The sequence below is a fragment of the Lissotriton vulgaris genome, unplaced genomic scaffold (assembly GCF_964263255.1).
Source record: "Lissotriton vulgaris unplaced genomic scaffold, aLisVul1.2 SCAFFOLD_467, whole genome shotgun sequence".
Lineage (NCBI taxonomy): Eukaryota > Metazoa > Chordata > Amphibia > Caudata > Salamandridae > Lissotriton > Lissotriton vulgaris.
The window spans coordinates 202,944-227,767 of record NW_028253837.1 but is presented as its reverse complement, the minus strand read 5'-3'; the positions used below and the strand labels follow the sequence as shown (position 1 = coordinate 227,767).

The window sequence follows — 24,824 nt, the reverse complement described above, 5'->3', positions numbered from 1 at the left end:
GATCGATCATACTTTACACTATTAAAGTCACTACAGCTTGCTCTGTATTTATCTGTATCAACGATTGGTGCAGATAACCTGCCATACTTTTTCTGTGCTGTGATGCGCTATAACAACTTTTGCCTGTTATAGTTGTTAATTGACTAATATAGTCCTATAGATAATACACATGTATACTACTACTATAGCACTTTAAATAAAGGTCTGAGTATTTGCCTGCCCACATTGTCTGCTTGTTTCTGTTCCATAATTTAGAGAGCGGTTTTTAATCACTTGTGAGGTCCAAAGTGCTTTTCTGGTGGCCGAATAAGCGTCACCTTCGTTATGCATGTTTGCAGGGATGCTGGTTGTCGTTTGGTCATGGGAATGTATTTCGTGCCTGTCCACTGAGAAATGTAGTGATCTACAGATCAAAAGTTTGAATCCTGGCAGTACCGACGTGTTTTTCGATCATTCTGAGGTCGGTAAATTGGGGACCTATAAATTGGGTAATGGCCACCCTTGTTATTTACAGTGCTTTGAAACAGCAGAAGGGCTGTTCAAATAAATTATTATTTTTTCTCTCTAGTGTCCTAATGCTTGCATACTATTTCACTCCCATAGGATGGGATATCTACTCCCTTGGTACTTGTGACTCTCAAAAGGTGTCTTGACCAAGCAACAAAGACTTGCTCAGGGAGGTGGCATAGGCTTAGAACTCTGATTTAGAATGAGGGATAATCAATAGCGAGTCTCATCCAGTGGCTGGAGACTCAAGGTTTTTGAGGGTGTTCATGTTTAACATTCTGTCTTTCTCAAAAGAAAACTCTAATTCTTGACTCAAGGTAGAAGACAGTACTTGCAACAACTGTATCATCAGCTGCCTGAGCTCACTTGTACTTCAGACACCTGACGGGAATCAGAGCAAATACTCAATGGGCTACATAGCACGCTGTGCTGTTTGCTACCAACCCACCACCCAATGCCTGATTTTTGGAAATGATGAGTGTTACTCGCTTGTTGTCTTCTCCCAGTTAGTGCTGCACTGCCTCGTCTTTGTTCCACAGGGCTAGTACCCCCCTGAACTGGTGGCCCTGGCAGCCAGCTGGTGCCTAATCTGAAACCGCGCCACCTTCAAAATGTTAGTCTACAGTCGAGCAGAGTATGTATGAGCAAGTGTTTTGTTGGCCTTTCTACACTCGGAGTGGAGGGTCAGCAAATTGTCAGGTGGAGGTAGATTGGGACTCCACAGCAACACACCCAAATTGATTTTGTGCTGTTGCCAGACCCGTGGCTTGCCTTGCACACGCACAGTAAGCAGATAGGTCTCTTAGGTTTCTCTTCATGAGTAGCTCTTGGATCTGAATGTATATAGTAGCTCAGAAGCTAGACAAGTGGCAAAACTGCAAGGTGTTCTCCAAGGCGCAGGCCCCAATGGCCGCTCTCAGAAAAGGAAACCCAGTTCGCCTTAACTCTAACAATCAGAGCAACTATCTTCTGCTCCTGTCCATGTGCCTTTTCAGAGGACGAAACTAACACAATGCATGGATTCAACTCTTTCCACACGTAACCTAATCATACACGTCCAGTCTGTGTGAAGTGAGAAACCACATTTACGGAGAATTAAACAGATTTAGCATGAAACTGTCAGTACTCCCCTGTCCAAGGAGTACATATTTGAAGGACAAAAAGGTGGATCTGGAATCTGGGGGTGAATGGATCAGTATAATATAAAGGCTGCCCTGCAAGGACTTTGGGCCCTACTAGCGTGTTGTCATGGTACACCCATTGGCGTGTCATAGAGAGTTAACCTAGCCTTGGCGTGCAGCATTGTTTATCATTGGCCACTTACCTTACAATGTCCCTGTCTATTTAAGTGTCTCATGGTACCAACCTTACTATAGAACACTTTATTGAAGTGTCTTGATACCTACATTTGTGCTTGCATAGGGTGACAGTTGCGGCATATCAGTAAGCATTGCTGCATCACAGGCTGAAAGATAGAATTGCCTTTTTACTGCACCCTTGGGTGTGAGAGGCTGATAGTGACTGTGGTTGTCACAAATCCGTATCCTTGCCAAAGCTTGCAGCATTCTTACTCGGTTTCTCAGATCAGTAGTCTGCCAATACAGTCTCTTCATTTAGTTCCCTTAACTTACAACCCTTATGTGTTTGTCCGTTTCGGATATCACACATTGGTACACTTGACAGTGCAGTTTTCCCCCTCAAAATACCCGCACAAATGCCTCATTGTTATTCTTTGTTGATGACACAGATTGGCAGTTTCTGCTCAGTGGACATTCCAGAGTTGTTGTTCTGCCATGTCAACGTCAGCCATGGTGATGTCACACGTTGGCACACTTGTTGCTGCTGTCACTAGCTGGGTGGAAGCCTGAAGTCTCAGTCATGACTCATTTGGTTCATTCTTTATTGTCTCTGTTTGCGCACACTCTGGTATGATGGGTAGGTAAGTCATTTGTCCTTTCTCTGCCTCCACTTACTCTTAGTTGTATTTAATAGTTTTCGTCCTCGGATGCCATGCTATGCTATATCAAAAAGTCTTCCCCATATACCTACTTATCTGCATGAAAATTTACCTTGACCTAAAATGTCCGATTATAGGATCTTTTTTTTCTTTTGAATGATCATCTCCTTACTTTCCATCCTCTGTATGCCTCCTCTCTCTGAGCACAGCGTATTTTAAGTCACATGCATGTTTGCCTTAATCACTTTTGTTGTGTTTTCTGCAATTTCCCGACACCTGATTTCAAATTGTGCAAACTCTCCTTTTATTTTTAAAGTCCTGCACCTGCAGCCTAACAATGCGTTATCTCCTCCTATCCCCTCTGACTGTCTGCGTGCACTTGGATACCCCATAAATGGTAACGCCTAGCTTCTATTCATTGAATCTACCACAAAGAAACTGGAAAAAACGTGTGTAATGGTTTCCTAGCGAGCACACGACTAATCCCAATAACCACTTAACCAGGATTAACCACTACCCTGTGTTCTGGAGTGCTTCCCAGCATGAAACGCTATAATTTTTTGTCATGGTTACTAAATGCTGTATAAATGCAATTGGTATACAATACAGTGAACTTGTATTATGAGGGGATGGCTCTTAGAAGCTCCATTTCTTTCACATGGTATTTATTTATTTAACCCCTTGCATGCTGGTGACGGCTCCCGTCCGTCATGGCACACAGTGCTCGTGTGCTGATGACGGCCGGGAGCCGTCACGACCACGCCCGCGATCGGAATGTGTCGCACATGAGCGGAATTAAGTCCGAGGTCATGTGATATTTCATGTCTATGCTTTTTGTCTAGATATTCCCTACATTTACTATCGTTTCAATATTATTCTGGGTGTTCATTTTTTTAGATTGTGTTGTCACTGTTGGAAAAAAGAGGCACATTTGGGTTGCCTGGCTAGTTTTTGATTGTCTTTGCACGGTGCTTGCATGTTGTTTTTCTACCATCTCATGACACCTTCCATAATTTAAAAGGTTATGGTATATTGTATCTCAGTGTGGTTGAATGAACTGTAATGTCACTCTAGCCTATTTCTCTGCTGTGTCTGGTAGTGGTGGGCTTTTTGGTATTACATTCTTCTCTGGGTGGGTCTATCCTGGATGCTTCTGAAATTCAAATGCAGTTTTAGGCATATTAAAGGATTCTTTCTTGGTCTAGCTCAGGTAAAAACCTGTCTAGAAATGATATTTTCCCAAGAATGTTAGGCACAAATGCTGATGCTGCTGAAATAGACAAGACTCAATTTTCTTCTTTGTACATCAACATAGTGATTGTGAGAGCCCACACTTGTAGCCCGATTTAGTAAATGGTAGAATCAGAATTTCTGGAAAACCTGGAGGTATACCACCTTTGTCGATGCAGTAAATTTACCCTATCTATTTAGAATGAGATAGGTAGTGTGTTCAGGTGTTTGGAAATGACTTTGTGCCATCTCCTCATCTTTGTGACGACTCCACCCATTTTTATATTGATACAACAATCCAATAGAGAATGTCTGATACAACAAGCGATGTAGGTTAGAATATTGTCGATCTAAATCTCGTGATAAAAAAATATTGTTGCTAAAATATAGACTACCAAAATATCATCAAGTTAATATATTCATGTTATTTTACTATTCTTAACTCCACATCTATATACCTTCAAGATGTGTGCAGATTAAATTTAAGGTACGTAGATGTGATGTTAAGTCGGAGTGTGTGAAATTTGCATAATTTGCTTTTGCATATTTATCCTGAATTTCAGGAACATTACTAAAAATGTGATTCCACTAATTGGCGCTTAATTTTAGTGCAAAATGCACACTCGGGGCAGTTTTTCGTGACCAGGTGTCTTTTGCTAAAAGAAAGTGCAAAAAAACACAATTGCTGTGAGCAATAGCTACTTGTGTTCTGTTGCGTTGTTCCTGCGCTAGAATTGCCAACATAGCTGCCCTTTTACTCAACTTGGACCATGAGCCCCCTAATCCTCACCGAAGCCTGGCTTAATGTCTCCTCATCTACTATTCTTGATATCCTAGTCCCTCCCCAGTTACGATATAATCCATCAAGACCTTGCTAACCATTTTGGGGGTGGTCTTGCTTGTATATATCAGGCTAACCTATTGGTTAAACTGTCACATTCTTCACTAGCCTCTGCCTGTGAATATATGAAAATCAACATCGCAACCAAAGACAACACTTCCTGCATCGTGCAGAAGTGCCAAATCCTATTTCCTTCAGCAACTAGATGTGGGCTTCATCTATCCCAAAAAACTCTATATTGGTTAAGTAACAACTTTTGGAAATGCAATTCCACCATTTCAGATTCTGAAACTCTACCTAATTGTCAAACCTTTTCCTCCTGCTTTTTTGAGAAAACCAAATCAATTGACCATGATCTCCAAAATGCTGTGATTCTGTTCCCGACCGATACCCCACCACGGCACACAACCATTTTACAGGTAGTGTCATGGCAACCAGCTCCTCAAACTGAAAAACAATAACTCTTGGTCCATATTTCAGACGTATTATAACTTTGAAACCCTAAAGCTACTGACCTCCACAAAATTCTCCCTCTACTTCAATGACCCTCTCTCCTCCAAACTCCTCAATGAAACTTCGCACCTCCTTATACCATTATGGGCAGGAATTATCTATGCCACTCTTACACAAGGTGCTATGCTGGACTAGGTAAAAAGTGGTCAAGTCACACCAATTTATTTTTTTTAAAAGCCTGACGCTGACTTTATGGATCCCAACAACTAGCGCCCCATTTTCAGCATCCCAACCTTAGCCAAACTCCTGGAGAAATGTGTTCATCAGCAGCTCTGCAATCACTTTGCTCATCACCAACTCATCGACCACTGCCAATCTGGCTTCGGATCAAGTCACAGTACTGAAACTGCCACAGTCCACAATGTCGACGACGCTCTATGCTTTCTTGATCCAAATGAATCCTGTCTCCTAATCCTACTTGACCTATCATCAGCGTTTGACACGTTCAAACATGAGACTCTCCTGAACCTCTTAGAACACAGGATGGGTCTCTACAGTTCGGTCTTAAAATGGTTCTGCTCAGTCCTACAAAACAGACCTCAAAGAGTCCTTCTCAATCATGCCTTTTCTGGCCAGGCATCTGTCACGATTGGCATACCCCAAGGCTTTTTACTCTCCCCCCCCCCCCCCCCCCCCCCCCCCTCCTCCCAACACCCTATTCAAACTTTACATGGAACCCCTAACCGAAAACTTCAGGCTCTCTAACATCTCCCACCACATATATTCTGATGATAGGCAACTTTACATGAAGATTACTTGTCCGGATGACATCAACTCTCAATAATGTCTTTAACCTTTCAAATGATTTAAGCACATATTTTTCTTCATTACAAATAAGAATGCATTTTTTGTTAGTTGTTTTTTTTCCTGAATATTGGGGGTTCTGTGTCTAACTAGATGATTTCAGAAGCGTGTATGTTAAAATCTTTGCATCTGGTGATGAGGAGGGCGCTTAAGAGTCCAAGTGCAGGTTTACATGACCTTCAGCTCGCGAAGTGAATTCAGCATGTGAAGAGCCACTCTTAGGTCGCAAATTTTTTCTTTGATTAGTTTTCTGGTGTCCTATCGGACGTCTCTTTATTTTAGTGCATATGTAATTGCACAGATGTAGTGTTGATTTTAGAGTACTTGGAACTCGCTGTCTGAAGATGTTGTTCTACATGCCTTCTCTAGACCTACCTCCGGGGCTGTTCTGCAGGACCAGCATCATTTTTCTTTCAAATTCGAAATCAAAATGTTGGCTTCTGCCTCTCAGCTTTTGTGTGCTCTTCCCCCTTCCTCCCTTTTTTTTTTTTTTTTTTTAGCCCATCACCTGCCATCCCATATTCAAAGGTATCCTCAGAGCTCCGCTATTTTTTTCAACGCTTCAGGATGAACTATGCCTTCTTAAGAGTTTTGAATGTCGCACCATTGGCCAGCCCGAGTAAAGGCACGGAGGTCGCACTTCTGACCTGAAGTTCAGGTGTGCATTGCCTGACTGTGTGATGAAGGAATGGAGGTGGGTAGGTTATCGTTTGGAGCATGCATGGTGTCTATTTCCTTCATGATTATTTCCATGTTGTGTACTTGATCTTGCTTTCTTTTGGCTGGCGGTAGTTCTGCAGGAGATTCTTTGAGTGCTGTCATTCTTGATTTACTTGCTTTGCTTAACCTTTCTGCCACTGTAGTAAGCTGGAATTGGTGCCTGGGTAGCTGTGAAAGACCTAAACCTTCTGTAACCCACTTTTCCTACATTGACCTTGGGATCTGTGGTGTAAAGTCGGGAGGAGGCGACTGTTCTTCCTGTGGCTGCAGGCAGCCAACCTCCACTGTGCATAGTGCAGTTCTCGCATCCCCGTAGACACAAGTGCCCCTCCTAGAAACTCTCAGGCCAGCATCACACTGCGGCACTCTCCCTGTAATGCCATAGTGAGGGTTCCTGCTCGGCTCCCTCAGCATACAGCAGGGGCTCACAGGCAGCAGGTCAGTGGACCATCAAAGCTGCACATATACGGTGTGTACAATGCATGGTTAAAGAGCCAAGTTTTCAAACCTGGCGAACGGGGGTACTTTACAGCACTCTCACTGTTGAGCCTGAGGCAGGAAGACCGCACCCCCCACGTTGGCAGTCAACTTTCCTGAGTCTCAACAGGCGGCGTAATCTGACGGCAAACGTTTCCTACTACATCGATGTTGATGTGTTGGACCGCACTTGCATAGGGAACAGCGGTGAACAGCCTCTGTGCTCTGGGCGCGAAGAGGAAATCAAGGCACGTCCACCGTACTCGTCCATATCCTATACCCTGATCCGAATGATATTTAACACTCTACCTTTATTATTTAAAAAGAAATGTAGAAGGATAATATTTGTGGGGGCTGTTCTGGGAAAAGAGTTTGGTAACACGCGTTATGTTTTTTTTATGATGAACCCAGTTTATTATAATGTATGCTGTTTCGCTGTCGTCAGCAAACACTTGCTCCTTTCTTTGCAGGAAGTAACCTTTGCACCTTTCAGAACCTAAACCCTTTTCTACGATCAGGGTGCTCTCCACAGACGTAGCCTCCCGCAAGACACAAGAAACCGGAAGTGACCTCAAGCTAACCCTCAGGTAACCTCGAGTAAAAACTGATAATTACGTTGTTTGCCACAATGCATGTTTGCAGAATCAAATGGCTAAACAGCTAAGCGTCAGTCGAGGCCATTGGAATTATGCGATGTCAGTGTTTCACCGCATAATTATGGGTTTGTTGCATTTTCCACGGAAACTATTTTGCATATTTTATCAAAGGACAAAATTTGTTTCTAGCTCAAAAGTCATAAAAAAAAAGCTGTCTGATATGTTGCCGCACATTAACACACCCATGACCTCATAATGACAGATCACCTTTATTTTGCTGATTGTTAAGCTGTTCAACCCCAACTAAGAGAGGAAACCACTGCACAAACAATGTTACCTTTGCAAGCTGTGCAATGATGTAAGCATAACGTGCCTTTTATTGCCGCATAATTTAGTTACCCTGCCACATAATTTGTTCCTCCCCCACTACATAATCCCTCAGTTCAAAAAGTTGGAGCCTGCTGACCTGCTACATTTCTTCTTTTGCTTCAGTCTCGAGATGCACCGTGTGCACAACATTGATCCAATTCATAAACGTATTTCTGAGTACCTGAAGTGATGCTACTTCACTTACAGATGAATGTGTTGGATATGTTTTAGTCAGGGCACGAGTCGGAGGTACGGTGGACAAATAAGGGGGTGGACGCCGCCCATCCACCCTGCCAGGAAGTTGGGCCCCACTGATAAAAGATGCTGAATTCGTCCCGGTGTAATTTCCAAACACCAGGGCACTTTTAGCAGCGCCTGCACGTTATCTGCTTTCGATCGGCAACAACGTGCAGGTGGGGAGGGGGCTCTCTTAACTGCTGCCTACTTTGATCATCCACATAAGACAGCCAAAATGCAGCATTTCTGGTAGATGATTGCATAAAGCCTTGCACTCTCTTCCAGAACAGGAAACGGGTGATGGTTGAGGGCAGCGCTCTGCATTTTTCTCCTGCCTGTACTCCCAGACCCTCATTCTGAGATGCATTTTAGTGCTGGTGGGGCCATTAGCAGGAGTTACTGGCCCCATTAGCCGGATATACTAACCCAACTGGAATGACGAGATGCACTGTAACTCCAGGGACCTCTCCTCTGGCACTGGGCAGAGCTGGTGTCTACAGGTTGAATTCAGGGTAATTACCGCCCGAGCCAGTCAGAACTGGAATTGAAGATTCCCTGGGAAATTCTCACATCGAAGGGTCCTACTTGTAATTCGCCGACAATATCCCCCCCCCCCCCCCCACCCCAAGCTCTGATTTACCCTGAATAACATCTATTACATGGAATGTCAACATTTTTCAGTAGTAGTTCACTGTAAATTGTGCGTCTCATTCACATTTTACAACTGAAAAAAGCAGGATTTTTTTTGCCTTCTCTCTTTCAAACTTCCTCTAGTGGTTTGACGTCTTAACTTTCTTTAGCTGGCAGCAATTCATCTAATGCTATTGCGACACACATGTAGAAGGAGGAAGTGCTTGTAACTGGCGAATCCCCAAAACGCGAACAGTTGGCGCTATTGCTTCCGATGTCCGTCTGGATAGGAAGAGCAGCTGCTGCTGTCAGGATTTTTTTTTAATGCTCTACTTTTCTACTTGCTCACGGCAGGGACTCTGCTTGGCAAGGCCGACTTTTCTCTTTAGACACGTTAGGAATCAGTGGTGTAGCAATGGTGCCATGAGCCCGGGTGCAAGCAAGGCAAATGGGCCCTCAGTGCTGGACAGCTAGTACAATACAACAATAAGCGGGTTCGGAGGGCCCCGGTGCCAATGCACCCTGCGCACCATTAGTAGCTACGCCCCTGGTAGGAATTCTCTATTGACAGATCGTTATTGTAGCAGGGCAAGACTCGTTTCCTCCTTGACCAGGGCGGGGTCTTTGCCTTGCCAGGTAGGTACATTGTTTTCAGGGGGCAGGATCTGCTGCTCCAGGGCGCTTGTTCTGTTGAACGAACAAACAAGTGCTTTCCAGGAAGTGAGACGAAAAAGTAGGTCCACCTAAGTAGATGTCTAGAGTTGCATTACAGGCGAAAATCAAAAGGGAAAATAAAATCAAGATTCTAAATCGTTTGAGGAGCTTGCTACAATCAAGCCAACACGCTATTCACACGTTTTGTGATAAATGACTTTTCTGATGGTCCTGAAATATATTAATTGGCTTTAAATTTCTCTGGAAATGCAAAACAATTATGCCTAGAGTGGCTTTTTCCTGTAGAAAGCCTTGATGAGTATTAAAAGGACAGCATGGCATGATTTTCCGTTTCTGCTCTTAAGGTCCGCACCAGGTACCTTAGCCCAAAGGCAAGTGTCGTGGACAAAGTTGGGTCCCTCGAGCTCAGTGGCACTGAACACAGAAGGCGGACATTTAGTCTGCCCAAAACGGAATACAACGCTGACTGTATGCTCCATCTGTGCCTACGTTAATCCTCTAACTGTTCCATATTCACAGACCTCATCTGTGAGAAATCTAACTCCATTAACTTCTCCAAATGCCTGTCATCAGTGGCAACATGGATGACTAACAACTGCCTGCGCCTGAATGGCGGAAAAACAGAACTTCTAGTTGTTGGTAAATCCCCAACTGCCTGGTCGCACATGTGGTGGCCCGCGGAACTGGGCAATTTTCCCACTCCTGTCGACTCTGTCAGAAACCTCGGAATGATGCTCGACTCGGATCTCTCTTTCAGGTCTCAGGTTAGCAAAGTTACGGGTAGGTGCTTTAGCACACTAAAAACCCTCCGCAAAGTCCTTGATCTGATCCCCATCAACGCCAGAAAGACACTTGTCCATGCCTTAGTCACACCCCACCTTGACTACGGCAATGTCCTGCTCCTAGGTTTAAGTAAAAAAGGCCTGCACCAACTGCAGTGCGTACAAAACGCTGCTGCCCGCCTGGTTCTTAACCTGCCTCGTAGAGCATCTGGGAAGAATGCTCTAGCGAAGCTTCACTGGCTTCCGGTCAAGGAACACATCAAATTCAAAGCTCAATGCTTTACGCATCGCATCGCCCAGGGCAAAGGCCCAAGCTACTTGCAAAAGCTCCTCACTATTCACCGCCCCACCCGGAATTTGAGGTCGTCCGGAGCGATGCTGTTTTAACTCCCCCCGCACTCGCAGAGCCAGGATGGGAGGTTGTTCTTTCAGGAACCTGGCTCCTACGCACTGGAATGAACTACCGCTTGACCTCCGAATGAAACCTTCAGAAACCAGATTCTGTGCTAAACTTAAAACTCACCTGTTTCCAGCCATCTAATTTCCTCTTTTCTCTCTGACCTCTACTTCGTTGTCTCTAAACTTTCTGCCTCTTGTGACATAGCAACAATCTAGCACGGGGACACACTATTTTTAGTGCAGCCAGGCGCTTTAGAAATGGCTTTATTATTACAATTATTATTAACAAAACCATCAAGCTTGGATTCTTAGCCATTTAAAAAAAATGGTATCTCTTTATGTTGGACCTGGCCTCGTGGCGTGGTTCCCCCCGCTACCCAGCTCCCCATTAGCCCAGCTCCATACTTAGAAACCCCTAGCTGCCCTGCCCATGTCCGACCAAATGCCCACGGCCGCATCGGCCTGTCCCCGGCCACCTTCCCAGCCCGCGCGCCCCAAACCCGCAAGGCCCCATAGGCCCGCCGGCAGCCATTTTCCCTTCCCGAGATCCCTGACTCCGTGGGCCTAGCATGACCCCAGCCCCTGCGCAGCTTAGACTCCCGACGCGCCAGCCCCCATTGGGAGGGTGAGGGCTACCCTAGTGAGAGAAGACAAGGAGTTTCGATGGCACCTCTGGCCTCCCCTGAGGGATAGGTTTCTGTCACACCACTGGTCCTCCCCTGGGGGCCAGTTTCGATTGCACCTCTGGCCTCCCCGAGTGCTGGCTCCAGACCTGGTGGGCATCTGGGAATTCCCGGACGCATCCTCAAAGGGATCAAAGAACCAACCGCCGAACCTCACCCTTAGGCCGCCCCCAAAGCCCCGGACCTCCGCCTGCGAGGGTCCGGACATCAAAGGGCCGCAGAACTATATCAAGGCCCGCCCCTGAACTAGCGGGCAGTTGTATCTTGGACAAGGAAGCCCTGCTGATCCAATCGCGGCTGAACTGAACCTCGTAAACTCTTCAAGCCCTGCTGACGCTGTCGCGGCTCATTCTCGGAAACTGGAACATAGGAGCCCTGCTGACCTCGTTGCGGCTCAAGCTTGAACCCTGAAGATCTACACCGAACCTCCGGAGCCCTGCTGACGTGGTTGCAGCTCCTCACGAACTACCCTCCGATCGAGCCCTGCTGACTTCGTCGCGGCTCGAGGAGCATTCTAGTCTGGCTGGACTATCGACAATACCAACACAAGTTGAGTCATCCTCAAGTGAGTAGGAGCACCAGTGCGGCTGCCATCTTCCGTAACCCCGCGGCTCGGGGATTGAGAGCTGTGCGCAGGGTACGCTACGTACTGGCCTATGAGACTGAGACTGTCCCGCTACCCCCCTTTCCAAAGCCTTGAGATTTTTGCGATCCATCGATCATTGTATATAAGAGTGCTGATTCTTTTTCGTAATTCTAAGGAAGATACTATCGAAATCTCACGGTGTGGTGTCTGCTCATAAGTGTGGTGTGGTCCTCGTGTGTGCGATTCAATACTTGAGGTCTCCCCCGGTGGGGATCTCTCGTCAAGGCTCGGCATTATTGGTGTGAGAGGTGGGTCTCCGAGGAGTCGGGTAGACATAACCTGGCCTCTGGGACTGCCCCTTCTAACACTTTATTTTTGACTGCACCAGAATTATACTTTTTAATGGTATCCAGAGTGAGAACCCTGCTTTTTTGAATTAAAACTTCACATGCCAGTCCATAACCACACGCGGTACAGAAGGGGGTGGTGATGGACGGAGCATCTGAATCAATCAAACACTCACACCCAGTCAAGAGATCTGGGTTTAATCCATCACCGTTCTTTAGCCCACTCTGCCACCCCAGTTCAGACATGGCTATATGCAAATCAGTCTGACCCTGTGCCTCATGGGAACAGTCCAGCCCCAACTGCCAAGCCATGTCTTCCCTGGACCGGAAACAAGCTTCCGAGGACCGGTTTCTGGCATTCCAGCCGTCTTCAGCCCGGCTTGCTTGAATCCAGTGGTGTGGAGAGCATGGGACTCACGTCTGAGGATGCCCGTCCACACTTATGGCGGCCAAAAGCGGTACCATGCTCTCCACACCACTGGAGTCAAGCTATCTTGGCTGAAGACGGCTGATAGCCAGAAACCTGTCCTAGGATGCTTGATTCCGGTCCAGGAAAAACATGGCTTGGCAGTTTGGGCTGGACTGTTCCCATGAGGCACAGGGTCAAGGCTGATTTGCATATGGCCATGTCTGAACTGGGGTGGTGTGGAGTGCAAAAAAACCGATGGATTTAGGCCCAGATCTCTGTACTGGGGTGAATGTATGACATTGTTCTGCATTCTGTCCATCAACTGTTATTTTTGCTTTCTGTCCATAACCACACAACCTGAAAATCCTGAAGTGTTGACTACTGATGTGCCTAGAATTCAGGTGATTACCCCAGATCATCCAACATTTCTCGTCTTGCAGATTGAGTTGGTACCCACCCCGCCCAAACCCCTCATTTAGTGTGCAAATTGGAATGTCTACATAAAAGCTTTTGCAAGAATAAAGGTTTTAAAAAAATACTTTATTTTTTATTTTTCATAACAATTGAGCATACAACATGCCCACAATACACACACAGCCAGCAACTGCGTACAATTATTATAACCTCTGTATGCATTTTCTTTATGATTTACTTATTTAAGGCAACATTTTCACCAAATGGCAGTATGTTGCTGATTTATAGAATTATGCATCCAGCATCTTGAGATCCCTGGGCCCTCCCAACCGTGTGTTGTCTCTCTCCGTTTGGTGTCTGTTATAAATTGGTTTGTGACTCATGATCTATCTGTCTCTGATGTGATTGCCCTGGTATTCAGTGGCACACCTCCAAATTTGGGTCGGCTGGCGTAGGCTTCCCAGTTCGCGTAACATTTCAGCCCATAACACACTCTCATAAAACTCATCGATCCACACTTCTTTCATATGTCGTTCTTCTGCTAGCTCTCACTCTGCCACTTCCCTAATTCAAGCCTGCTCCATTGGTCCGCTATTTGACAGCCGTTGAATGACTATCCATCCTTTTTGCTAAAGGCAACCCCAGTGAAGGCAAATATTCTGTTGAGATTTTTATTGTTATATTAGAGGGTACCCCCGAAAAGGCAATATTAGAGTGACAATTACATATAGATCCCTGGCACCTTCCACACTTTCTCAATTATCCCCCTCCAATAGGTTTCAACCTCGATGCAAAGCCAAACCATATGTATGAATCCTGCATCCACAATTTTACATCCGGTGCATATGTTGGGTCTGGCTGGGTAGATTTGATGTAGTCTAGTGGTTGTAAAATAGGTATGATATATAAGAATGTCCAAGTTTGAACCTGGTATTGCTAAAGACCTTCCACATCTGGGTGCATGCTTGATTACATTTCCGTCTGATAAAGGTTCCTGCATAATATCCTCCCACTTAGATGTCGCTTTTAGGACCAGTGGAATCCTATCCATTTTTCATGAATCATACAAGTGTTAAATCAAATGACAAGCTGAACGCGTATCTAATAAAGCCTATAAGGTTTTGGTTTATTCTGGAGGTGAGGGAAGACATTCATGTGTCCCTGGTCGTTTTGGTCAGCTTTGCAAACTGCAGGACTTGACCCTAACTTACACTAAATTGATCTTTCGCTTCTTAAAAAGTGATGCAACTGTGCCGCAGAAATTGATCGCCTAAAGTTTCCCTCCTTCCCTATGCCATAGACCCGTTTCTACTTAGTTTTATTAAAGGCTTTGGCCACCAGATTGGTAGTTACCTGGATATGGGTGGTTTATGCAGAACTAACTTCACTGCATTTTCTCACACCTTTGCCGCCTGATGCACAATGTAAGTGCATTGTCCCTCCTGTCTGACTCCCAACGTCGGTCATACCAGTGCATTATCATCCCCAGCCCCATTGCCAGAAGACTCTTCTCCCAGGTGTCCTCTTCAGAGCACCACTTGACTGCATGTTGGAGCTGTGTTGCCATGTAATACATTTCCAGATCTGTTAGCCCTAGCCCTCTTTAATGTGTTTAATTTTAGGACCCTACTCTACTCCTTTTGCCCAACTATATCAAAGGGATCAAATGACTGTCTATTTTCCTAAAAGTGTTGCGGGGTACTAGCCACATGGAATTCTGTAATGCGTAAAGACACCGGAGGAGAAAGTCCATTTTTGCAATGGCAATTCTTCCCGCTACGGAGAGTGGCAATGTTTCCCAGAAATGCATTGAAGCCTGCAGGAATAAATGTTTAATTGTATTTATGAAATGTATAATACATAATTACTAATAAAAAATGCCTTCCAAGGTTTTCATACTATACAGCAGATCAAATGTCATACGGTTTTAATTAATGCCCTCTCAGGATTCAGATCTATGCAAAGGTTACTTTTTATTAATTAATTATATTAGTTTTGGTATCCACGTCATAGTAGCGTTATAATCTCACTAGCTAATAGTTCGTTGTCTAGCCAGCCTTATATTGTCAAAACAAACAGGCTTTGACAAACCCAATAGGTCTGAATCTGGCTGCTTATCTTTTGGCTTTGCCAATGCTTAATTTGTTTGTGAATGTTTTTTGTATGAATGGCACACAATGTATGAAAACAAGCATTGTCTAAATACCAAAATGTATATATATATTTAAAATAGAAGATCACCAGTACTCCCTGGCACTGCAGGAGACTGCTTATTGTGTGGAAGTGCATATCGTGCAGAAGCAGAATGCCTTCACTCGGTCAGGTAAGCGAATGGCTGTAGTGGGCGGCCGTGTGCCCTACTCTGTATTGCTATTTTGGATGGAAGCAAAATGTGAATGACACTGTAGCAGACCAGTGGATGAACAGGGCTGACTAAAAGCATAATACATATATTGCCATCAAAACCTAAACTTCTTTATGAAAATAGACGTATAAAAGCTGTGTGTGTATATCTCTCTCTATCTCTCTCTTTAATCTGCAATCTGCATGTGTGTGTCAAAATGTGATTCACACAATAGCAGAACAATGGTTGAAAATGGCCTTCACCCACCGCAGCATACATGTTTAGGGCAATGAGTCAACACATTTCAGCCATTAGCTCTCTTGCACTGGAAGGGACTGCTTTTGTTGCTGATTACGTCTCCATCTGTTTAAAAACAAATGCTTTTCCGTGCCAGGACTGATTGGGTGCTATTTCGTTTTGTAAATGATTTTGCTTCTCATTGTTTGTCATTTTCGAATTGTTTTAAGCCATTCTGCTGTGTTTAAACTCTGACTTCAGCTTATTGTAATTGAAACCCAATAGTATTTCTTTCCAACTATAAGAATCATATTTACTTGTGGTTGCAGTTAAAATGAAAGTGTATATGGGTGTGTTCTAAGTACGCTTGCCTGATATGTCCTTTCTAATTATATTAAAGTTAAATATGATTATTTTCATTTATCTATTTTTGCAAAAATGTGTCTGCCACGTTGTGCGCTGTCATGTCTTTTTTATGGCATTTGATTGCTACAAAAAATGTTTAAAAATTAAACTTTGCTCCTGCTTGCAAAGCCCAGACTTACTAGCTTTGAAAATGGTTGTTACATTTTGGGAATTTTTCGTGTCTCGCCTAAGATGGCACATGTGTTGTCTCTCGCGAGACCCTATGTTATCTTACAGGGGGCTTAGAGGCCACCCATTGCTTACCATTGGCTAGCTTCAATGTCACTCTTATTTGTTTCTTATTGGTCATCTTACGTAGGCTTCATTCGTTTTCATATTTGTTCCTCCCATAGAGCATGGATGTATTACTTGGGTTCTTCCACTGCACATTTTTTCTGGTGCACTTTTAGGTCCTGACTAGACAGCACTTGCGCTGTCGGTTAGTGACCTGTTGTATATATCCTTGGGGGAGTTCAACTCGGCCAATTGCTTCCCATTTGTCTGTCGGTGTCCTTTTCAAAATCCTTGCTCGCTAATAGCTAGTCCTGCTTCAATGTCCCTCCTTGTTGCAATTTGCATCCTCCCATGGAGCAGTGCCTAACTTCCCATACTGTCTTTGTGTTGTTTTTCTGGAACTCTTTGTTTCATTCACTCTCTCAGCTTCGAGCTCTGATATGATGTTCCTGCTCCAGCGCAGCATAACAGCTGGTCATCAGCACTGCTGTGTTTCCTGTTCGTGTCAAATACAGTATTGCGTGCAAGTTTTTCCACAAACCCCCCCTCATGGAGCTGCCTACCTAAAGCATACTTTATATATATATATTTATATAGTTTTTAAAGAGCAGTACATTGATCAATAGCATCACAAAACGCAATTACATGACATGGTTTTTTCAAATATTTTAGCAGGTGAAGATTAAATGAGTTGCCCCAGATATGCAGGAGAGCTCCAATTGTTGCATTGCAAATTGCACCTTTTCTTTTATTTCCATATAAAAAAAAACTGCTGCTGTCTTTTCAGAAGAGAAGCAGAAATCATAACGAGCTAGCCAACGACTTGGAGGGGAGAGCACCTGTTATTATAAAATGCATTAAGATGTATTCCATTCCAAGAAGGCCACTGTTGAATTTGCTGGTCACGGGTACTGCTTCATGGAACAGAGTGGGACGAGAGCGACGTGATTTGCAAATCTGTCCTTTTATTAGGTCAATGATTAAATTCTGTCGGCGGAGGGATACGAGTTAAACCCCTCCACTTCCAGTCCTCTTATCCCTCAGATTCAAGATGGTGAGAAGCAGACTTTTTTCACAAGGTATTGATGGCTTGGTTGCTGGGTGTGGCGGCAAAACGAGGGGTCTTTTGGAGCTGTTTCACTGCCTGTAGCTTTTTAGTGAGCGTCGTGTTTCTCCTCTGCAAGTTAACGGTTGAATACAAAGTGGTTCCTTCCTGGTGTTGGAGGCATTGCCGCCTCTCCACCTTCCGGACCATCAAAGAGATTCTTTCTCAGGGTAGCGGGCAGCAGCACTGGAGACTCTGTGGAATTTCATAGGGCCAGTCTTTCCATTGTATAGCGATCTGTGGTTTTGTTAATGAAACCTGATTAGGACTGCTTTTTGGGGCATTTGTTGGTCTGTCACTGCTGTTTCGCGAGCTCAGAGGCATGGTACTTGTGGCTAGAGTACATCAAAATCGAAAATGTTATGGTTGTGTGATTCTGCACTTAAGTACTTAATTGCCTGTGTTCTGATGTGACCCGTGGCACGCTACAGGATGTAGACATTTAAAGCACTTTTTGTTCCCTGACATGATTTGTCTGACAGCCTGCCCTTCAAGGATTGATAAGTGGACTTCTCCCGACCCTTTGGGGTACAGACCTGAGTTTGGTCCTCTGATTAGCATGTCTCACTAGCTGCCAGTTTCAATTGTTGTATTGTTAAATCTACTGCTTGCACACAATTTTTATGTAGTATCAATATCGTAGACCATAACTAGACATTGGGGTGAACATGGTGAGGTTTCCGCCACCCAAGTTTTCAAAGCGATTTTTGTGCTGTTGCTGAAAGTGGAGAAGGGGTGTAAACATGTATATTCCTATCCAAGAACCTCTAGTGACTGTCTGTGGTAGTGCACCATGGTAGGACCAGCGCTGGATGTTCCTATCCTGGAACTTCTAGTTACTTGCCTTGTTGACGTTCGAGCATGTAACCGATTTTCATCCCATTTTGTATTTATAACCAGTCGCTGATAAAAGAAATCTACAAGCACTTTTTCCAAAACGTGTATCCGCCTTTGGATGCCATTTTGCCTGTAAAGCATCTCTCTATTGTCTCTGAAAAATAAACGTTTGTACAGTCAGGAATGTTAAGTAAAACGGATACATTTGAAAACAAATGTGTCTAGTACCTAACCCTTCTCATTTTGCAATCCCACTGTCTCCTCATCCTTCACACTCCCTATCTCCTCTCTGTACTGCCTGCTCACACATACTAAGCACAGTATATTTCCTGTGCCATTTCAAGGTTTCTGTCCCTCAAACCCACGCGCTCCTCCTCTTTGGGTGTCTTCTGCATTCATAGGTCCTCCCTCTTTATGCGTCTGTGGCCTGCTTTCCCCTTCTTTCTCACGCACTCTTTCTGCTCCTCTAGCTAGAGTTCATTCACCACTTCCTGCACAAGCTACCTAACCCTCTCAATCTTCCCTTCAATTTATTCTGTGCAGCTCTCACTCCCATCTATTCACCATGCCACATAATTCCGCTACACAATTCCACCCCATACAATTCCACAACTAACCATTCCAATATAACCCACATAATTCCACACCACATATAATCCACTACACTCCAAATTAAAACACATAGGTAAAAGACATTGTCATTTACAACTCCAATAGCTTTAACTTTCCCCAATGCAAGACCTATTTCATTGCAAATGCTTTTTTAGGTCTCGCCTGTCGATGCGCATGCGCATCGAGCAAGCGAGACTATGGGGGCTTATCCACTCTTTATCCACTGCAAGGAATCGTGGCGATTCCTTGCAGTGCCCGTGACTTTTAAGCTCAATGCGCATGCGCATTGTGCTTAAAAGCGCGTGCACGTCCGTCTTGTTTTACCCGCTCCGCCCCCTCCCCTTCCCGCCGTGTCGCATTTCTCCTCCCCCCTCCCCTCTCTTCCCTCCGTCTTGTTTGTTTATTTTACCCCCTCCGCCCCCTCCCCTTCCCGCCGTGTCGCATTTCTCCTCCCCCCTCACGCTGCATCTGAAGGGCACACCTCCGTCAGCAAACACATGCAAAGCAACAAAACCGCATTTTCTACACACATTTTTAAGGCCTTGGCCAGAGAATTTTGTAAACAGTCTCGTCGCCGGCTGCTTCTCCGCTGATCACCCGTCCTACGGCGCATAGTGCTAATGGGAGATATTTGTAGAGGAGGCAGGCCCCCGAGACCCGTCCTCTACCCCAGATGACACTGCAAGACCCGGCATGCACGATCAGGCCTCCTAATAAACGTGCAGCGAAGCGCCTCGAGCGTAAGTGCCGACCAGCTTTCATGATGCGCTAAGTGTTGACGCATGGAATACTTTTTTTTTTTTTTTTTTGCTTATTAATATTTCACGGCGCGCATCTTACCCTTAAAGATGGCGGTCTCTTGGGAGGTATGCATCACCAGGCTTTCGGGATGGTTGACCTGGCTTCTTGGAGGGAGCGGCTCTTGCTTCACTCCAGGGAAAGGCACTGCAAACAGAAAAGAAGAAACCCCTCAGCCTTTGCATGGTACACCCCAGGAGAGGGAAATGCGCGCTTTATTTGTATGTGATTTCCCTGCGGCGCTGACCGTGTCCCGCCTGCGGTCGCTGCTTTGCATTGCACGCTGCTGGAGCAGGCAGGGCTGGGGCAGCGTGACCCCAAGATTACCTTTAGCATGGGCTGCTGACTCAAGATAATTAGGCAAGCTCGCACGACGCAGTAAAAGTCCACCTTGACGTCATACCTGGCCCCATGTCAGGAGGGCGACTTCCAGCCTGTCAAGGTTTTACAACCGAAAGCACCGAGCATGCTGGGAATCGTAGTCCTGTACGTCAATGGCAACGTTTAACTGTAAGCTGCAGCATGCCTGCCCCCCCCCCTCCCACCCCCACCCCCACCCCCACACACTCTTACACCTCCCCATGTGCCTCCAAGACTCTCGTGAGCTAGCTATTCAGTCGCGCGCAAGACCAAAGGGTCTTCCATTTCTGGCATCGCACCTGACGAAGTGCTTCATACATAACAAGAGTAATTCAGAAACTAAAAACTGGTTTTTAATATAGCATTTAATTTCAAAGTTGTGTTGTTTCTAGTCACTGTATATAACAAGTGTTAGTGTTATGTAAATGAATGACACACAATTTATCGAGCTGGGAAGGATCTATAGATGAGGTGGCCTTGCAAGGATTTAAAGCATTCACTTGCAGGTCAGAGCGGATATCAGCAGCGAGCGTTTAACTCTTCGAGATAACTTGCAGGCTGCATCTCCGCCTGAAGAAGTGACACGTTCCTCAGCGTTTCTTGCTACACAGCTCCTTCTGTTGCACCTACTTTCTGCCCTGGCCCCTCACCCTCTCCTTGAGGTGAGCTCGGCATCACCCTCGCTCATAGCCTCGAATCCATCACCCTGATTCCAGTATGCACACCCCGAGCACGTCCTCGAAACACATTCCCATTCTGTCCATTCCTATGCATCATTCATTTATCACGCAGACACCTCTCAGATCCGTTTCAAAGCCAAACTGCAACTTTCTTGCACTCTCACTCACCCTCACTCACCCTCAACCCCTCACCCTCAACATCAACCCCTCACCCTCACTCACCCTCACTCACCCTCACTCACCCTCACCCACCCTCACTCACCCTCACTCACCCTCACCCTCACTCACCCTCACCCTCACTCACCCTCACCCTCACCCTCCCTCACCCTCACCCTCCCTCACCCTCACCCTCCCTCACCCTCACTCACCCTCACTCACCCTCACCCTCACCCACCCTCAACCCCTCACCCTCACCCACCCTCAACCCCTCACCCTCACTCACCCTCACTCACCCTCACTCACCCTCACTCACCCTCACTCACCCTCACTCACCCTCAACCCCTCACCCTCACACAGTGCAATAGGTCTCGGAGCATTTGAGTTAGAGCTTTTAGAAATGTTTATGGCTTTTTTTTTTTAATTCTTTAGCATTGGCTACAGGAAACAAAAATGCTAAAGATTTACAAAAAAACCCATAAACAATTCTAAAAGCACTAACTCTAATGCTGCGAGACCTATTGCATTTCCAATGCTTGTTGTGTAAGCACTCAGAGTGTGTTTTTGAGCTGCTAACCTTTTATATGGCTCCCCTCTCTGTGGTCATCTGCTTCCCCCAGCACCTTCTGCACACCCTCTATTGTCTGTGTGCTCCCCGCCCAGTGTCATTGACCCCCTCAATGCTGCTTTTCTCTCTTTTTGTTGCCTCCAGCCTCTCTGATCCCTTGGGGAGTAAAACAAACAAGCATTTACAATGCAACAGTCTCGCCTTTGCAAAAGTTAGAGCTATTGGCATTGTAAATGACAATTTATTTTGTGTTGGTTTTGAAAACCGATAAATAAATGGCATTTTCATTTACAATGCCAATAGCTTAATCTCTCGCAAATGCGAGACCTATTGCATTTGCACACACACACACACACACACACACACACACACCCACCCCCACCCACACACACACAGCCACACACACACACAGCCACACACACACAGCCCCACACACACACAGCCACACACAGCCACACACACAGCCACACACAGCCACACACAGCCACACACAGCCACACACAGCCACACACACAGCCACACACAGCCACACACACACACACACACAGCCACACACACACACACAGCCACACACACACACAGCCACACACACACACACACACACACACACACACACACACACACACACACACACACACACACAGCCACACACACACACACAGACACAGCCACACACACACACACAGCCACACACACACACAGCCACACACACACACAGCCACACACACACACAGCCACACACACACACAGCCACACACACACACAGCCACACACACACACAGCCACACACACACACAGCCACACACACACACAGCGCCACACACACACACAGCGCCACACACACACACACACAGCGCCACACCACCACACACACACAGCACCACACACACACACACAGCGCCACACACACACACAGCGCCACACACACACACACACACAGCACCACACACACACAGCGCCACACACACACAGCCACACACACACACAGCCACACACACACACACACAGCCACACACACACACAGAGCCACACACACAGAGCCACACACACAGAGCCACACACACACAGAGCCACACACACACAGAGCCACACACACACAGAGCCACACACACACAGAGCCACACACACAGAGCCACACACACACAGAGCCACACACACACAGAGCCACACACACACAGAGCCACACACACACAGAGCCACACACACAGAGCCACACACACACAGAGCCACACACACAGAGCCACACACACAGAGCCACACACACAGAGCCACAGCCACACACAGAGCCACAGCCACACACAGAGCCACAGCCACACACAGAGCCACAGCCACACACAGAGCCACAGCCACACACAGAGCCACAGCCGCACACAGAGCCACAGCCGCACACAGAGCCACAGCCGCACACAGAGCCACAGCCGCACACCATCCCAGCCGCACACACCATCCCAGCCGCACACACCATCCCATCCGCACACACCATCCCATCCGCACACACCATCCCAATCGCACACACCATCCCATCCGCACACACCATCCCATCCGCACACACCATCCCATCCGCACACACCATCCCAGCCGCACACACCATCCCAGCCGCACACACCATCCCAGCCGCACACACCATCCCAGCCGCACACACCATCCCAGCCGCACACACCATCCCAGCCGCACACACCATCCCAGCCGCACACACCATCCCAGCCGCACACACCATCCCAGCCGCACACACATCCCAGCCGCACACACCATCCCAGCCGCACACACCATCCCAGCCGCACACACCATCGCAGCCACACACACACACAGCCACACACACACACACACACACAGAGAGCCCTCCCCACACACACACAGAGAGCCCCCCCCCACACACACACACTCAGAGCCCCCCCCCACACACACACACTCAGAGCCCCCCCCCCCCCACACACAGAGCCCCAGAGCATAATTCCAAGAGCCAGCAAAGGCGAGTGTGTGAAGGGAGTAAGGGGTTAAAACTAAGGGCGCAAAGCGTGTCTGGTTTCAATGCGTATAAAGCTTCTGCACGCAGTGAATTCCCGGGATACACAAGCCCCAGCACCTCTCTGCGGCTCAAGGGACGCCACCCGCACCCGGCCTGCACCTGCCTCTGCCACCATGGACCTCTGCTAGGCTGCGCCGCACTCACCACCTCCGGCACCGGGTACACAGTGGCCAGCCAAAGCAAACAATGAACCCTCTGAGTCTAAGACCCATTATTGTAGATAGGCCACAAGAGAACACGTTGGAGGGATATTCAGCATGACGTCTGAATATATAACTTTTAAAGGAAATGAGAACCCGGTTTGAAAAGTGGAAACCTCCTGTCTTTCAGCAGATGTATTTGGAAAAACGCCTTTCATTTCTACAAGAATGGCTGGAAGTAATGCTCAAGGTGTGCGCATGCTTGCGGTGGCCTCTGCAAGCAAAGGCCGTTAATACTGTCTTAAGGCGCTGTGTAACCGCTATTCACGGTGAGCGAAGGGTGTTGAGGGAATGAACCAATCACAAGGATACAGGAGGACAAACGATGCTGTGCACAATCCTAGATCTGAAGTCAGGATATTGTGAAAAATGAAATTGGCATTTTTCCCTTAGGTTTCTCTGAGGTTTGTGATTTTAACTTTCGCATGATTTTCAAGTCCATTTTGTAAATGCATACACTACATGTAGGCCTATACATAAAATAAAATGACATATGCACGGATTAGGTAAAACCCAGCTGTTCACACACTGCATCATACAACAAAGCGTAACCGGCTCATCATGGAATATACAACAGATACAGATGCCATGTTTTAATAACATGTTCCCCACATCCCATTGGAGTGCACTCCTTACCCACTCTGAAATCAAAGTGCCAACTTTCTTATACAATGTGCTCAGCTTAGTATTTACATATAAAGTACATTTCCATTTAAAATGATTGACATTTACTGCACATTGAAAGTCATCGGGCCCATGTACTTTGACATTGCACCCAACATATTAACACCACAAGAAGCCGTACAATATTTACAGTGCCCAGCACTCATTCAAGATACAAGCGGCACAAAGAAATCACCGTCACTGTACCCAAGGTTGTCTATCACTCCTGGTCCCACCGTGATTCCCCCATACAAACTGAACATTCCATTCCACAATACCCCTCACCTGGCTCCTACTGATAGACTGGCCGGCGCTTGTGGCCCACGAGGCGCTTGCACGCATAATTACCTGCAGTATGCAGCCCCCGCCTGCGTGTGTAATTTACCCCGCATGGTACCTGCATGTAAGCATCATGGAGCCTAA

At 46.3% G+C, this 24,824-nt stretch overlaps 1 protein-coding gene across 5 annotated transcripts in view; it reads left to right on the top strand.

Annotated features, from left to right (window-relative positions):
• The window catches only part of LOC147660729 (interleukin-1 receptor type 1-like), a 158,059-nt gene that overhangs the window by 987 nt on the left and 132,248 nt on the right, over positions 1 to 24,824 (top strand). Inside the window, exons 2-3 of one of the 5 annotated variants that reach the window (XM_086951503.1) lie at positions 7,520 to 7,636; positions 15,410 to 15,499. The exons of 2 other annotated variants lie outside the window; for them this stretch is intronic. The gene's annotated coding sequence lies outside the window, so the exon portion shown is untranslated. The remainder of the gene's footprint in view (positions 1 to 7,519; positions 7,637 to 15,409; positions 15,500 to 24,824) is intronic. 2 more of the 5 variants (XM_086951504.1, XM_086951502.1) reach the window with 2 other exon arrangements.